Source organism: Triturus cristatus, unplaced genomic scaffold (genome assembly GCF_964204655.1).
Source record: "Triturus cristatus unplaced genomic scaffold, aTriCri1.1 SCAFFOLD_207, whole genome shotgun sequence".
Taxonomy (NCBI): Eukaryota; Metazoa; Chordata; class Amphibia; order Caudata; family Salamandridae; genus Triturus; species Triturus cristatus.
The window spans coordinates 948,795-960,978 of NW_028187522.1; positions in this window are offsets into that span (position 1 = coordinate 948,795).

Here is a 12,184-nt window from a genome sequence, read left to right on the forward strand (position 1 = left end):
AGGGGTTGTATATTCTTTTGACCACAGTATTCTGTACATATTTCTGAATTTATTACAGTACGCCTGATGGCTGCTTTGTGTGAAGGCTGATGACCAACACCGTAGATCCAAGGTGGTTATGGTGACAAACCAACTATAAAGGTCACAGGCCTGACTGTTTAAAATAGGAAAAAAAATACAACAAAGGCAGTTGGCCGGCCGTATTTATTATGAGAAGCACACATTAAAGTCAGAAGGCAATTATAAATAGATTGTTATTTCTCGGTGTTACATGAAACGTTGCACATTACCTTTGTAAGGAAGGATTTAATTGTTGATTGAAGACTGACAAATCCTAGGGGACTGCACTGTAATAATTTTTTATTGAATGTTCACATTTTGCCAGGGTCTTGCAATAATAAAAATCATTAAATAATGCATACATCTATTTATATCAATATATATATATTTTTTTTAAACTTCTGTTTATTGGTTTCCATTCAAACAAAGAACATTCCAATCAATATTGCGAGCATTAAGCATTATAACAGTAGCACAGTTGTTTCCCCAACACTGACAGTAGTAGACCAGTTTACAAGATATAGCAATACATCACATTATATTGACATCACACTATGGAGTAGATAGCCCCCCCCCCCCCAGACTCCATGGACTCATCTCCTTTCCCTGCTAGCCACCCGTTCCCACCAATGCAGGTAAGGTGGCCTGTGTGTAATCCAGCACTCTGTATGCATTTGGTGTGATCTGTACCGCTTGCAACGCACTGTGAGGTATATCAGAAGGTCCCTCATTCAGACCTATGTATTCCGGGCCTTCACCTCGCCTCCTTCTTACATTCGGCAACCCAGCACCGACTCCATAACGTCCATACATATCTCTATGTAGGAGCTCGTACCACCAACCCCAGGTACTCTCTCGGGAAACGTCTGTCTGGTTATGGGATAAGTGCCGCCCAGGGAAACCCACCTGTCCCTCCCAACATAGTGAGCAGATTCACTAGGAGGAAACGTCTGCGTCAGAGGACGTTGACCCCTGCCTACCTGACAATAAGTAGCATGTCAAAGGGGCCCATATATCCCTAGGTCTAGAGGCCCTGGGCAGCATTTCAGCATATGTGGTAAGTCTTTCTAGGCAGGTCACCAAGTCCGCAATCCAGGTCTTGAATTTGGGTGCCCGTCCCCTACCCCAGCGACAGGCCACCCGTCTCTTGGCCATAAGCAGGGCAAGAGCTACGTACTTACGATGCACCGCCTGCACTGGTTTGACGTAGCCAGCAACGCCATAAGTGGCGTAGGTTCAATGCGTGTATTCGTCATCAGAGCCAAAGCATCAAAAACTTGCCCCCAATACTCATGCACCCCCGGGCAGTCCCACGCCAGATGAAGAAAATCTGCCCCAGGAGCGTGACACCTATCGCATCTGTCCGAGTCCCGCAACTTGTACCTGTGCATCTTAACTGGAGTGTAGTATAGTCTATGGAGAAACTTATAATGAAGTATGGGGAGCCTGCTGCTAGCTGAGACCCTCTCAGTTTGCAAGCAACAATATTCCCATTGTTCATCTGCCAAAACAAGGCGCAGTTCCTCGTTCCACCGCATACGAGAGAGTGTGCCCGGCAGTACACTCTGCGCATGCACCGTCCTATATATCAGGGAGACAAGGCGTTTATTTGAAGTATTTTTCAGCATTAATTGGAGCGGGGCTAGCGCCTGCGGCTCCGCCGGGAAATCCGGAATTATAGACCGAATATCAAGACGAAGGCGGATATATAGGAAGACATCCAACAGGGTCTGTTGCAGACCCTGAAAGACATGTTCGAGAGACCGAAAGCGTCCATTATGGAAGAGGTCCCCCCAAGTGTTAATACTGGTGCGCTTTTTAAAAAGATGAAATATTGTTTCTTGAAGCAGGGGTATACTCGGGTGGTAACTGAGAGGCAGCAAAGGGAGTAAAGTAGGGCAACACTCAACATGCGCCTTATGCGCTGCCAGGCCCTTATTTATATCCATATATATCCATATAGATACATAGATGACCTTTGGGTCAGCTCTCTTCTGGCCTTGGTCATTTACACTCTGCTTCGATCCACGACAGCGTACTGCATGGGTAATGATTCAGTCCACATCAGTCATTGACTCTCCTGTCCTGTTAATGACTTCTCATATGTGTACATTCACCTGAAAATGAGTGCACTTCAGCGTCAGGGCTGGTGGCCAGTCCTTTAGTTTTCAATTTTCTCCTTTTATAAATCACCTTTCATTTCTTTGCTGCTCCTATTTTTATTTTAATGTTGTGCTCAAACAGTGGCAACGGGTCCCTTGCCTGCTGCTAATTTAATCTGCAGTGCACTGCATCACACATGGCACTTCTTCTAAATCAGGATGCCATTATGGAATGCAGTTGCCCACAGTGTATCATTGTTTTACCGTTCCAAGATGGTCAACATATTTCTAAACTGTTTGAAAAAACAATAAACTATTTACAATACCTCTTCAAAAACTGTTACCCGCTTATTGAAAGCATGCGCCCAACATATTTAGACGACAGTTTTTTTTTTCCTACTTGAATTCTTTATTGTGCAAATGTTGTTGAGTTTGTGTGTTTTTCAGCGGTTTTGTCGAAGACTGAACGCAAGAACGAGTCAGCTGATGGATGCATGAGTGCCACGATGAGTTAGTGCATGTATGATGAGCTGAGCGCCTAAACACATTAAAGACACAAACGTCAATTTCATGCATAAGCAAGCTCTATTGGCGTTGCCAATGCTTGTTTTCCAGTAATGTGTTTATCTAGCTTGTTTCATGCAACAAACCACTCCTGTACAGTATAGCTTAAGAGGAACTAAGTGTGCGAAATGTAGATGGAGGACAATGTGTGGAGAAAAAGAACCTAAGTGACCAACAGTGAAAGACTGCAGAGGAAAGTGGTGTCATTTGACCCTATTAATGTTTAATTTAGTCTCATATTTTCAGAATGGAAATATTTTCAATTCTAATTACTCAACTTTGTTGCTGCTAACAAGCATTGGCAATGCCAATAGTTCTGGCTTATATTAGTTGTATGTCCATTGTTGTGTTTCATGCCTGGGTGCAAAAACACAAAACTTAGAGTCACTTAAGTACTGGTCAAGTTGCATAATTTATGACGCTCAGGATTTTGGTTTATGATTTAAGCCACATCTTTAAATATAAAGTAACCCTGGGCATAGTTCGCGAAGTAGCGCTACGCGTAGCTACGCAAAGTGCACTTCGCACTAAGCGAGCTACGCGTAGCACTTCGCGAACTACGTAGTATCCTGTTTGCACTGTGCAAGATGCCATTTTCAAGGATTGCACAGTGCGGACAAGCATCCGGCACTGTGCAATCATTTAAAACGGCATCTTGCACAGTGCGAGCTGTAGTTTTCTGCCGCTCAAGTAGATTTTTACTCGAGCGGCAGCTTTCTCAACGCGGACTGATAGTTTCTTATCGCGAGCGGTCGCAATCATATGCGACCACTCGCAATGAGAAACCTGACCTGCCCGTGCTGAGAATCTCGCCGGGAGGTTTATTTTCCACGCTCGCGATCGGCAACTTGATGTTGTTGATCGCAAACGAGGAAAAAGTCTCGCCGGGATGTCATTTTGCTTGCTCGCGGTCGCCAACTTGACGTTGAGGACCGCGAGCAAGCAAAAAATGACCGCTACACGTGTTTGCACTGTGCTACGGGCAATTCGCAAAGTAGCGCAAACTTCGCAAACTACGCGAGAGTAGCGTAGTGCTTTGCCCAGAGTTAATATAAAGGTCACACCACCTGGAAAGGTTAGCTAGTGACGCCTCTTTGGCCACAGTCCTTTTGGAGGGTCTCCCACCACCTTTATCATACCACTAAAATCACTGCCTGTGGCTAATGTTGCAACACATTAACCAGGCAAAGTACATGCGCTCCAGCGCACTCTTGACAACACATTGTACACTTATTCATAACAGCATGCTGCAAGTACCTCTCCACACCCTCACGTGCACAGCACAGTAGGCACATGGTTAGCTCACCTGCACACTACACCCATCTAGATTTTTCCAACACAGCAACAACCAAGCACAGGTCTAGGACTGGTGAGGTGTTCTAATCCAACAGAGCAGTATGTTGGTCACTCGCACAGTGTCCATGAATACCGGTACTCAACATTGGACAGCCCATCCAGGCTCTCCCATATTTGCAGTGGAACCAGAGCTAAATGGAAGACAGTGTGAAGTCTACCCAAAAGCACAACCTACAGAGCTATTTAATGGTCTAGGGATACATGGTCCCCCATTCCTAATTATTTCACTTAAAACGTTAGCAGTTAACAAGGTAAGTTTAGTGTACAGGGAGCTCCAAGGGCCCAGAAGAACGAGTTACTTACCTTCGGTAATGCTTTTTCTGGTGGATACAGTATCTGTCCTTGGATTCCTCCCCTTTTGAATTACCCCAGCACCAGCATTCCACGGAAATTATTTTATTAGCTCTCCCACGTCGACGAGGACGTCATAAAAGCACGGCTCCACTCGTGACACCATATGACGTCTCCAGAGCGATAAGACGACTTCGCCGGCGTGCTGATCTCAGTTCCACCCTTCTTTTCTGAGACTTCGAGGCAAACGGGCACACCGACCACATTTCCACAAGTATACACAGTATACATACTATATATATACAAATACATATAGTATATACATAAACAGAAAGGAAAAGCCAATAAACAAAGCACTTCCTAGCAGCAAACTGCATGCATGAAAATGAAATAAAAAATAACCATGTCAGACAATTATAACTTTGTCGGTATAAACAGGAGGACAACGGGGAGGCAGGTGGGTCAGTGAGGAATCCACAGGCAGATACTGTATCCGTCAGAAAGAGTTACCGAAGGTAAGTAACTTGTTCTTCTGATGGATACATCTGCCTGTGGATTCCTTACCTTTTGAATTGAATTCCCAAGCCGTACCTCTCCTGGAGGAAGGTGGCCACCTGACTATACCAAAAAATCTTGCAGAACAGAGCATGCAAGATGGCCGTCCCTCATAACCTCAGAATCCAAGCAGTAATGCTTCGCAAAGGTGTGGAGGGAAGCCCAAATTACCGCCTTACAGATGTCCACAACAGGAAGACCTCTAGCCAAAGCAGAAGAAGACGACTTAGCTCTGGTGGCATCTGCTTGAATACCTTCAGGCGGCTCCTTCTTGGCCAGGGCATAGCAGATCTTGATACACAAGATTATCCACCTGGAGAGCGTCATTTGTGGACAGCTTTTCTTTTCATTCGTCCAATGTAGCCCACGAAGACCTGATCATCCAGCCTTAGTTCCCTGGTCCTTTCCAGGTAGAAGCTGACCCCCCTCTTAGGGTCCAGGCGATGAAGTCTCTCCTCCTCTTTGGAAAGGTGAGGGGGAGTGTGAGAAGGTGGCCTGATATATGCTGTCCACTAGTTCTAGTGGGCACCTTGTATCAGTCCAAACAACCCCTTATGGTGAATTGGTTAAAGACAACCTTTATTGAAAGCGATCCTAGTGGGAGCTATGGAGAGCAGCCTTCAGGCTAAGTCTTAAAGGAATGTAAAGCAGCTTGTTTTACCAGTCTATAATCTCTTGAATGATCAAATGAAAGGACAACCACACCAGGTATATATTCAAAATATATGTATTTAGGTTAAAACACACCCCTCTAGTCTCTTTATGAGACTGGAGTTCAAAGTACTTTGTTTACAAGTTAGCAATTATCATAAATAGCACAAATACACGTTTGGGCCCTAGGGGCGTACCAAACCATATACCAAAAAAGTGGTACAAGAACCACGACTGGAATAGACACAAGGCCTAGAGCCTGTAGAATCTCTGGGACCCCAAGGAACCACCCAAGGTAGTGACACAGGGGACCCACGTGGACTGTATACAGTGTGTGAACACAACCACGGGTTCCCGGTAGCTTCTATGGACAATGTTGCGGTTGGAAATTTAAAGATTAGGGACACTTAGAATCGAGTCAGGACCAAACCCTTTTGGACTTAAGAAGTTCTAGGGCTAGCACCTGTGAAGTGTCCAAAGAGATCGAAGCCTGGATCTAGGGTGGAAGGAACCTGAAAGCAGAGGGGACAGTCTGGGTCACTAGCCAGTGACCGAGGGCAGGATGGACCAATGCCCACAGATGTCGGGTGCTTCAGGTGAGTTGATGGGTGTCTTAACTCTTCAGCCACGAGGTTCAGGAGGCGTCGACGAAGTCCACGAGCTGGATTCGAGCTGACCCACGAAGTCTGTCAAGTGCTGCGGTGTCAGCGACCAGAATGGACCCAACAAGCCTTGGCAACGGCAAGTCACTGGAATTCAGAGAAAGGATTGTGGTGCAGACCAGCAAAGTCTGAGGGACTCACCCAGCAAGGGTAAGTCAGGGCACGTCTGAAGCAACCAGGAAAGCCTAATTAGAAGAGGAGTCACCTTCGTGGGGACCTGCTAGCCAATGTGCTAGTGATCGTGAAGGAGCCTCAAGCGGTCACACTTGAAACTGGCCCACGGGTCACTCGTGGAGTGGAGGCCAACAATCTTCAGTGCAGGAGGTGCTCAAGGCTGGAGATACTCGGAGCCCAAAGCACAACTTCAAGGAGGACCAGGAAGATAGTGTTGCTGCAAAAGTTCACGGAGTCCCGGGTTCACAGTTTTACATCACCCACGATAACCACGGGCCTCAACTTTACTGTGGACTCAGGGTAGCCTTGGGGAAGGCTGGAAATCCACCTCTGGTGATGCAAAGACTTTGGCGTCTGGCGGGAGCTTCAGCGATGAAGCCCGGTCAGTTGCTTCTTTGGTGCCTGCCAAGCAGGGGAGTCACTCCTTGACCGCAAGGGAGATTTCTTCAGTCTTCTAGTCAGGATAGAACGTCGAAGGTCCAGGATGTACATTGCAGAGTTTCGTCCAGGGTCATCTAAAGTCCTAGGGACTGGATTCCTATACTTATAGTACGTTTAGGGGATGGACTAACTCTATGGCCCCACCTATGGGTGGGCCAGGAAAGAGGGGTGGTTACACCCATTTCCTTTGTCCAGTTTCACGCCAGAGCAGGGGCAGGTATCCCCTGCAACCGGTTTGAACTGGGCTATGTACAGGGACACCAAATATGCTCCCAGTGCAGGACTTCAAAGCACCAGAGAGTGCTCCCGCCCAGTCCCAATACACATCAGCCTGTCTGGGGAGGTGGTTACACCCCCCTTCGACAGGAAACCTATTGTCCAAGTCTCCCCTGCTGGAGTTTCGGTCAGAAACAGGAGGCCAGACCCGTGTCTGTGGCAGAGGCATCCATTTTGTGATGCCAGGGCTCAGGAAAGTCCTACCGGGTTTAGCCAGTGTGAACATGTCTTTCCCTCTAGCAGGGTGGAATGCTACCCCCACCGCCAGAACTGGTGGGGGGGTTAGTATTCCAAAGCGTTTGACACCAAACACGACATGTTTTGATGCAGCCATCCCAAAGTTAGCATTTACCGCAAGGTTATAATGCACTTAAGAATATATGGTATGGCTGTATCACAGAACAGCTATAAGGAAGGATTTCCGAAAGCTGCAGGGGGGCTCAGCTCATGCTTGGGCACCCTCTCACACAAAACCAAGCACTCTGCCTCCAGGATTGTCAAGGCCTGCCATAGGAGTGACATAGGTTTATAAGTGTCCGTATATATGTGGATATAGGTAGCCTATACCACGGTAAGGGGTGCAAGCACACCCTTACCCATGCTGCAGTAGCTGACCTGTGGTGCCATTTTGGAGTGCTTCCCAGGGGTGGCATAATACATGCTTCAGCCCCTGGTAGGCCTCTGAGGTACCTATGCCCTAGGTACATATTATACCATATACTAGGGGCTTATAAGGCACTCCAGAATCCAATTAGATATGTACCTAAGGTACATGGAAACCATTTTAGAGAGGAAGCAGCTAGGCTGTGGTCCTGATTAGCAGGGCCACAGCCAGACTAAGGTCGAAAAACAGTGAAACACCAGCAAAAAGTGGGGGTACCCGTGTGAAGCAGATCCTACTCTCCTACAGGGAGGATAGAAGATAGGTAAAGTAATAGACTGTCCTAAATGGAAAGGAGTAACCACCTTCGGCAGGAAAGCAGGTCTGGTCCTTAGAACCATATTTTCTGCATGAATGGTTAAAAATGGAGGTTTTGAACTAAGAGCCTGAAGCTCACTTACCCTCCTGGCCGAGGTAATAGCGATCAAAAAGACCGTCTTGAAAGAAAGAAGCCTCAACGGGCAACTATGAAGAGGCTCAAAGGAGACACAATCAAAAATGTAAGAACTAGATTCAAATTCCACTGAGGCATAATGAAGGGAGAGGGAGGAAACTTATTGGTTAGGCCCTTAATAAACCTCACAATAATGGGGAACTTAAATAAAGATGGCTGATCCGGTAAACAGAGAAAAGCCAACAAATATCCATTTACTGTAGCCACAGCACAACCCTGCTGGGCCAAGGAAAGTGAAAATCCCAGAATGTCAGACAAATGGGCCTTCAAAGGATCAAAGGACTTCTCTCAACACCATTTCACAAATTTAGACCACCTAGATGAATAAATAGATTTGGTGGAGTGTCTCCTGGATGATAAAAGCACATCCACCACATCCGGTGAAAGAGAGAAATACGAATGCGCGGGCGTCCGCGCATGCGCATTTGTGAAAAGAAGTTGTGAACGAGGAAGAGGGAGCCCCGGAGACGCCGCGATTCAGGTAAGTCATTCTATTTAATTTTTTTATCATACTTTATATTATTTTAAAAGGAGGGCGGGCGGGAGGCAGCGGCGCGTAGTGGGGCTTCGCGGAGCGTGCGATTTGGGCACACTACGCGCTGCTCCACGTAGCCCCACTACGCCCACTACGCCCAGGCCTGCCTAGGTCCCCTTCAAGGAAATCTGACCATTCATATCACTTTTAACAGAGAATCTGTCCACCAGAGGAACTCATACTTTCATAGAGAGACCTCCTCTGATAGAAGGTACAAGTTGCTCCAGTATGAGGAAGCTAGGCTTGCCCTCAGAACCAAGCAATTGGCCTTAGATAGAAAAGCCTTTGCGCTTCAGAGAGATTCTAGAAAAGAGGGGTTAGATACCCCTGGTGGCAGCAACAGTGTCCCTAGAGGCAGAGATTACATGCCAGATCATAGGAACCTGTCCAAGGTTGATCCTCCCTACCAGAGTGGGGATGATATCCAAAAATGGATAACTGCTATGGAGAGGGCCTGTAAAGTTCAACAGGTCCCCCAGAAACAGTGGGCAGCAATCTTGTGGCTCTCCTTTTCTGATAAATGTAGAGACCAGCTCCTCACTGTTAGAGAAGAGGATGCTAATGACTATGAAGCCCTGAAGAGTGCATTAATAAATGGGTTTGGCTTAACCACTGAACAGAACAGGTTGAAGTTCAGAGATACCCAGAAAGCACAGACTCAGGATTGGACTGACTTTGTTGATTGTGCAACCAAGGCTCTAGAAGGTTGGCGGGTTGGTAGTAGAGTTACTGATTTTAAGGGATTGTATAATCTTATGAGAGAACAGATCCTTAATAATTGCCAAAAACAGTTGTTGCATCAATACCTGGTGGACTCAGATCTGACCTCTCCCCAATAATTGGGCAAGAAAGCAGATACATGGGTCAGAAACAGGGTGAGACAGAAAACCCAGAACCAAGGGGGTGACACTAAGAAGCAGGATCCTAAAGGCTCAGACAAAGGTGGGGATAAGGCAAAAGACCAGAAGTCTTCACAAGGGCCCCAAAAATCTGCATCTGGTGGGGATTCCCATTCTACAAAGGGAAAAGGCGAAAAGAAGCCCTGGTGCAAGTTCTGTAAACAGAAAGGGCACTGGACTTCTAATTGTACCAAGTCTAAAGACCAAACCACCACCACTCCAGCCCCTAAGGCAGCTGTTCCCCCTAGTGCAGTCATTGGTGGAGGTGGTAACCAGAATAAGGGTGTAGTAGGGTTGACCCTGGGTTCTGATGTGGACTCTGGCCTAGTCAGAGTAACAACACAGGCATTGCTAGTTTGTGAGGGAGACCTTGATATGTCCTTTCTAGTGAGCCCCAGTAATCTGGGCACGTACAAACAGCAGCCTATCATTAATGGCAAACAGGCTTTGGCATTCAGGGACACAGGTGCTAGTGTCACCATGGTGGCAGAGGATCTAGTGGACCCTACACAGATCATGACCAAACATAGCCTGGCAGTTGTGAACTTCTCCTGGGGAGGGGTAATTGGCCTCAAAAAGGTAGTAGTCAGTGCAGACCTCCCTGTCGAATGTTTATTGGGCAATGATCTGGAGACTTCAGCCTGGTCTGAAGTAGAATTATGGACTCATGCTGAGATGTTGGGCATACCTGCAGAGGTATTTGCTGTGACCAGGTCACAAGCCAAAATGCATTAGGCTGAACCAGCTCTGGATCCTGAAACTATGGACCAGATGCTACCCAAGAGGAGGAGCAGTATGGTTAAGGCTGTGCCTTCCCCTCTGTCTCAGATCTCAGATTCCCCTTCTGAGGGAGGAGAAGCAGATCCTGAAGAAGGTACTGCCCCAGAGGGACTTGAGCCTGATCAGGTTGAGTTCTTGGGGGCAGGGGGACCTTCCAGGGAAGATCTGAGTAAGGAGCAACAGTGCTGCCCCTCTCTTGAACCCCTCAGACAGCAAGCTGCAGCTGAGGCTGCTGGGAGTGCTAGTGGGTCCCATAAAGTTTATTGGGATGAGGGGCTCCTATATTCTGAGGCTAGAGATCCTACCCCTGGAGCCACCAGGAGGTTGGTAATACCTCAGAAGTTTAGGGGTTTCCTCTTGACCCTAGCACATGACATCCCATTGGCAGGACACTTGGGCCAAAACAAGACCTGGGACAGGCTTGTCCCTCATTTTCATTGGCCACACATGTCTGAGGACACCAAGGAGTTTTGTCGCTCCTGTGTCACTTGCCAAGCCAGTGGCAAGACAGGTGGCACAACAAAGGCCCCCCTCATACCACTACCTGTGGTGGGGGTTCCCTTTGAAAGGGTAGGGATTGACATTGTTGGTTCCCTTGACCCTCCAACTGCATCTGGGAACAGATTTATACTGGTGGTAGTGGATCATGCCACCAGGTATCCAGAAGCTATACCCCTCAGAACTACCACAGCCCCTGTGGTAGGAAGAGCCCTCATTGGAGTTTTCTCCAGAGTGGGTTTCCCTAAGGAGGTCATATCTGACAGAGGTACAAACTTTATGTCAGGATTTTTAAAAGCAATGTGGAAGGAGTGTGGTGTCAATTATAAATTCACTATTCCCTATCACCCACAATGCAATGGGTTAGTTGAGAGATTCAAAAAACCCCTCAAGGGAATGATTAAAGGCCTCCCAGAAAAGCTTAGGTGAAAATGGGACCTTTTACTTCCCTGCCTTCTGTTATCATACAGGGAGGTTCCACAGAAGGGGGTTGGCTACAGCCCTTTTGAACTTCTGTTTGGGGACACTGTCAGAGGACCCTTATGTCTGGTGAAGGAGGGATGGGAGTTACCTCTCAAACCTCCCAAACAGGATGTGATGGGCTATGTACTTGGTCTCCGCTCCCGGATGGCAGAGTACATGAAGAAGGCAACAAAAAACCTTGAAGCTAGCCAAGAATTACAAAAAGCTTGGCATGACCAAAAGGCTGTCCTGACTATTTACCAGTCAGGCCAGAAAGTGTGGGTGTTGGAGCCTGTGGCCCCAGCAGCTCTCCAGGAAAAATGGAGTGACCCCCATACAATTGTTGAGAAAAAGGGAGAGGTTACCTACTTGGTGGATCTTGGAACTCCCAGGGTGCTCCATGTCAACAGACTTAAAGCATATGTGGACAGGGCTGACATGGGCTTGCTCATGGCAACTGATGAGGACCAGGAGGAGGAGAGTGACCCTCTCCCTGACCTGCTCTCACAGAACCCTGATGATGGGTCAGTTGATGGTGTTGCTTTGGCAAGCAGCCTCACTGAGCATCAGCAAACTGAATGCAGGCAAGTTCTGCAACAGTTTAGACATATGTTTAGCCTGACCCCAAGTCAGACTTCCTGGTGCACCCATGAGGTGGACATTGGAGACAGTCTGCCTGTAAAGAGTAAAATTTACAGGCAACCTGACCATGTCAGGGATTGTATCAGGACTGAAATCCAGAAAATGTTGGAACTAGGTGTTA